The 6,000-nt window shown below is 43.8% G+C and overlaps 1 long non-coding RNA gene across 1 annotated transcript in view; it reads left to right on the forward strand.

The window, feature by feature from the left end:
- LOC106505818 overlaps positions 1-1,585 on the forward strand; it is a 43,352-nt gene extending 41,767 nt beyond the window's left edge. The window contains exon 3 of the long non-coding RNA XR_002337928.1: positions 787-1,585. This is a non-coding gene — a long non-coding RNA (uncharacterized LOC106505818). The remainder of the gene's footprint in view (positions 1-786) is intronic.

Genomic DNA, 6,000 nt, shown 5'->3' on the forward strand with positions numbered 1-6,000 from the left:
AATAATAATAATAACAACAACAAAGAGATTTGGTGGTTCGAGTGGCTTACGATGTCCAGGACAGAGGAAATACACTGTGTGGATCTTCCTTCCACAAAGGGTGAACTGTCAACTGTGAAGAATATAACCAAGTGACAGGACAAGCTACTGGGCATTCAGGGTCCCCCAGAGTCCCGAGCTGGGACCACACTCTTTCTGGGAGGCCCTGGTCCATGAGCACAGCAGCAATACGAGGGCCTGGGCATTTCTGCTCCAACTAGCAAATTTTGCTCTATATTTCCCTTTTGGTTTGGCCAATACTATATAAAATCTGCACCACAGTCTAGGCTTCCCCTGCCCAATCCTGAGTCCTCCCCCTCTGCTTTCACAAGTGGCACAGGCCAGTATGCTTCCTCCGCCTTTGCCTTTCACTGGCATCACCCCCAGTAAATTTTGGTCACTGGTGCTCCATCTCCATGCTGCTGACCCAAGGGCCCGAATAGGCAAAGTGTGGCCTAGTAGTTTAACGATGCCACTTTATTTCTGTATTTTGAGGGGGCCAGATATGAGGCCTGTGGAAGTTCCAGGTTAGGGGTCAGAACTATAGCCACTGGCCTACACCACAGCTTCAGCAACACCAGATCCAAGCCACGTAGCTCACAGTAACACAGGATCCTTAACCCACTGAGGGAGGCCAGGGATTGAACCTGCGTCCTCATAGATACTAGTCATATTCGTTTCCACCGAGCCATAACGGGAACTCCATGATGCCACTTAATTTCTGTTTCTCTACTCTGCCTTCCCCAGGTGGCAGAATCAACCTAAAGCTGTCACTCTTCATAACAGCACCATGCCACAAGCACCAGCTAGAACTAACTGCTTCCCATCCACACCCAGTGGGAGAAGAGAGCATCTTTTGGTGGCATTCTCGAGAGAGGGAGTAATATTCTTCTCCAGACGCTCCTCATCAAACATCTCCTTCCTGTCCCTTTGACACAGTTTGAATCATCATCCTATCCCACCGCCATGACTATGGCCCATCCCCAGAGCTCCTGTGAAATCAGTTCCAACCAACCTACAAAGTTGGGATGCTCTGGATCCCATTAGAAAGGAGATAATGAATGCTGGGGAGGCCACAACTACATTTTCCTATGATGCTTATTTTAATGTGATTTCTCTGAAGAAGATGAAGCAATTCATATTACCCAGAACAGTAAAACTTTGAAATTGACTCCACAGGTCCATTGCAATTGACTTAATGTGAGACCACAGTCAAGGCTGGCTGCGCAGAATACTTCTATGAGCACCTATGCGGGAGTTATGCAGGACCTGTGCAGAACCCTTATTATTAGAGGAAACGACGCTCTAGCACTATTAACAAGCTCTGTTTTTGTTTTACAGACTTTGAGTCCCAGATCATCATAGCTTTCCTGTTTCCCTCTGAAGTAAACAGTCTGCCCCAATTTAACCTTATTCTTCAAGAATTCTTTATGTGTGGTAGCTATTTGCAGATGGTTTCTTATTTTATTTTTTATTTTTTGTATTTCTTTGCCTTTTCTAGGGCCGCTTCTGAGGCATATGGAGGTTCCCAGGCTAGGGGTCGAATTGGAGCTGTAGCCACCGGTCTATGCCAGAGCCACAGCAATGCAGGATCCGAGCCGAGTCTTCGACCCACACCACAGCTCATGGCAACGCCGGATCTTTAACCCACTGATCAGGGACCAAACCCACAACCTCATGGTTCCTAGTCTGATTCATTAACCACTGCACCACGATGGGAACTCCCAGCAGCTTGTTTTTTAAAATGGTGACAAATCAGTTAAAAATTTTTTTTCATCCCAAATGAAAAGTATAAGCATCCTTGAACAGTACCAGACATCACACCACATAATTAGTCCCCCTAAGGACACTACTACCACCAACAATGGTCATAAAGTTTGGAGCATAAACTGCTAAAAATGCAGGCACACAGGTCAAAAGCTGCTCTTGGAACTCTGGCCACTGAAGCTTCTGGAGGCTGGATGTCCTGTCACCTGTTCCAACAGACTAGCCCAAGTGGATTCTGAAGAGTTCCTCCTTCTCCAAGCCATTGGGTTCCCCTTCAAACGGGGAACAGTGCAGCTGGTTAGCAGAGCCCAGATCCTGCACCCTGGCTATAAAGGAAGCCGTGGGTGGAGAGTTTCTATCAACTTCAGCTTCTAGAATGGGAGGTGAGCTCTGCCTCACAAGGAGGAAGATTCCATATGCTGGAATCTGTGCATTTACTTTTATTCTGCTAGAGCCTCCTGCGTATAATCCTCAGAAGAACTTTATAAGAATTTTCCTTAGTCCCTAAATCTTGTGAGAAAAGAATACACTCAAATGGGCACACTGAGTGCCCAGGCGAGCTGAGTGTCAGTCATCGTTGTCAACAATCCATTCAGTTTGGATTTCTTTGGGGAAGCTAGTTACCATATTAATAATGCATTTATATTCCATTTTTGTTTTTGTGGGTAAAACAATAAAATATTGCCTTTATTATTGCTAAACCCATTGGCTATACAGAGTACCTGTCACTATTATCTCACCATTCCTATAAACAGTCATCTTAGAAAGACTAAATTCAACTCAGCATATGTTTATTCAGCTCATAATAAATGTAAGATTTTGTGCTTGGGAGTGGGGGATGACAAATTCGCCTTAAATTGTCACTGTGGTGACTACTTAGTTGTTATTTTAATTCCTTCATCATAGAAAAATTGGCTATTAACTATTCATGATCTACTTTTATATTTCACTGTCAATTTTCTTTTATTTCCAATTCTACAGGAGAGCTCCAAAACCCCCACAATACATTCTTAGAGGTTATCTTCACTGCAGTCTCTCTCTTGTTCATATTATGAATATCACTTTGAAATCCAAGCAATATATATTTGAATATAAAATGCAGTTGATAAGGATATTAATTATTCATCCACTAAAGTTATTACTTTGTTACTGTGCAAAAAGAACATTAGAAATTCACGAAGGTAAGTATGTGTTTGAGAGGATATACTGTTTGTGCTTGCTTTGGTGCTAACATGATATTTAGTAGGCGTTAACCACAGAAGAGCCTTATGAGGAAACATTGATCTGTGCTCTGCTTCAATGCTGGAGGTTGGCACCGTTCTATATTATTTGAACTGGATAAAAAGGTAATGGTCATGACTCAAGTTTCTGACTTGAGTTTTGAATTGGCTCTCCTTGTCATCTTCATGTATGATCTTCTTCTTCTTCTTCTTCTTCTTCTTCTTCTCTATGATCCACCGGTATTTTCCCCAAACCAAAGGCCTTTACCATTACACACTCATTTCTCCACCTGAAATCCAGTCTTTATCACATTTGATCACAGGGGTGATAAGGTCACACTTTGTACTTTAATTTCCAAACTGATTGGCATTAGCTGAGAATAAGTTAGTCCTCACCACAGAAGAAGTACCAGTTGAGATTTCTCCGCAAACAAGCCTGGGTTTCTCCCTACTGACCACGTAATTTTAGGCAATTATGTAATCTCTGTGAGTCTTAGCTTTCATCTCTAAAGGGAACTGACAATAATACTTTCCACAAACGACTGCTGGTGAGAATTAAATGACATACTCTAGTTAAAACTCTATGTATGTCATATACCCAGTAATCCCAATCCTAGACATTTATGCCAAAGAAATAGACATATGCCACCCAAAAACCTATACACAATGACCATCACAGATAGCAATGGAGTTAATCAGATACGTGTTGGATATTGGAAGTGTTCTGTGTAAGGCCAAGACTGAGGGAGGTCAGGGTGACAGAGCCTTTGGGGAGCTCTTAGGGTTGCATTAGGGTTGCATATTTAGGAACTCAATTTTTGTCAGTTCACTATGAGATGATAAGGTTATAGGAGACTGGTTTACATTAACTAGTCTCATAAGCCATTGAAGTGTAAAAGTGACAGCATATCCCAATAGAATTAAAATGGCCACATGGGTGAGCACAGGCCTGTACTCTGGTCTGGGCATCACAGTTTCTCTCTATGGCACATCTAAAGGATGCAAATCAACTTTCTGGGTGGGTGGGCAGGGGGGTCAGTACAAGAGAGAGAAATTAGCCCTGAAGGACATGTAACCTAGGTCAGAGGAAAAGCCCTGTCAATCATTCTTGCTCATAATTCACCAGAATCAATGCTTTTGTTCGTTGAACAGTGGGGAACAAACACCCATAAAATTTTGTTGACAACTCCCTTTTCTGTAGACTGCATGCTCCCCACTCTTCAGTCTTTCTTCAACTCTGGCGTATCACCCTGGACAGAAGTCATACCTGTTCCTTCCCCCTGAAATGTAGTCTTTACTGAATTTGGTGTTCCCAAGTCCCCTCCAACCCGCAAGGAGAACTAGTATCTAATATCTCTTCCACAGGTGGTTAATCTCATCCTTTTATGGACATGCTTTTGCTAATTTAACAATTAAAGAACAGCTAAACCTATTGCCCATAAAAAACCATCCCAAAGATTAGAGGTGTTGGAGCTCTGACTAGGAACCATGAGGTTGCAGGTTTGATCACTGGCCTTGCTCAGTGGGTTAAGGAACCAGCGTTGCCAAGAGCCGTGGTGTAGGTCACAGAAGTGGCTCGGATCCTGAGTTGCTGTGGCTGTGGCGAAGGCCAGCGGCAACAGCTCTGATTGGACCCCTAGCCCGGGAACCTCCATACGCCACGGGAGCGGCCCAAGAAATGGCAAAAAAAAAAAGATTAGTGGTGCAGTGGTGTAAAGTAGTGGCAGTCATTTGATTGTTAACCCTCCTGGTTTGTGGTGTTGACTGGACTCGGGTTGTTTCCCTCAGGATGTCTCCTGCAGTTACAGTCAGAGGATGGCTGGTGCTGAAAGGTTCTGGGTGCTTGCTCCTCACATGTCTGTCATGTAGGCTGGGAAAACTCAGACAGCTGGAGTTTAGAACCTCTAGAGGCCCCCAGGCACATTCTTCATCTCTGTGTGTCTCTCCACATGGTGGACCCAGCAGAGCTGCACGAGGGTAGCTGCACACATGCCTGACAGGGTGGCTCAAGGTCCAGAAGCTCAATGTCCCAGGTGAGACAGAGACAGTCAGAAGCTGTATTGCCATTTATTACCCAGTCTCGGCGGTCACACAGCATCACTCCACCACACTCTCTTAGGCAGGAACCCCCCACACACCCCAGGTTCAAGGGGAGGAGACATAGACTCTGGCTTTTAATGAAGACGTGGCAAGGGTCTGGAGGTGCACTTGGTACTGGAAATATTATGCAGACACTTGTACAAAAGGGAACCTTATTTTTAGTTATTAGAGGACAGAGGGTGTTTTATTACATATTAGTTGGAATTCATTGGGCTTTTCTAAGAACCGTAGGAGAGGAAAAATTCTTTTTTACCTTCTTTGGGTCTAAGAATTAAATGGAGATAAGATATTCATAGGAGAAAAGCATCCATATTTTATTGAATTTTTGCATGTATGTTGGAGCTTTCACAAGAGAATAAAGACCTGAAGACATGGCCAAAGCAGGAAGCTTTTATATCTTATAGAAAAAGAAATAATAAGAAGTTTCCGTCGTGGCTCAGTGGAAATGAATTCAACTAGGAACCATGAGGTTGTGGGTTCGCTCCCTGGCCTTGCTCAGTGGGTTAAGGATCTGGTATTGCTGTGAGCTGTGGGTATGTGTCACAGACACAGCTCAGATTTGGCATTGCTGTGGCTGTGGCATAGGCCAGCAGCTGTAGCTCCGATTAGCCCCCTAGCCTGGGAACCACCATATGCTATGAGTGTGGCCCTAAAAAGCAAAAAGAGAAAGAAATAATCAAAGTAAGCAAAAACAAAGAATTGACAAGTCAGTGGGGTTTGAGCTGGGGTAGTAAGTGGTGGAGAAGTGACTAGGAAGATAAGGATTAGTTTAACAAGGTTTACTTGAACAGATTTATTGGCCCCAATTGTCCTGTTTCCGGTGATAGGAAGACTTCCTTCCTCTCAGTTCAGGGAGGGTAACTTTCACATGGGA

The sequence above is a fragment of the Sus scrofa genome, chromosome 13, assembly GCF_000003025.6.
Source record: "Sus scrofa isolate TJ Tabasco breed Duroc chromosome 13, Sscrofa11.1, whole genome shotgun sequence".
NCBI classification, from domain to species: domain Eukaryota; kingdom Metazoa; phylum Chordata; class Mammalia; order Artiodactyla; family Suidae; genus Sus; species Sus scrofa.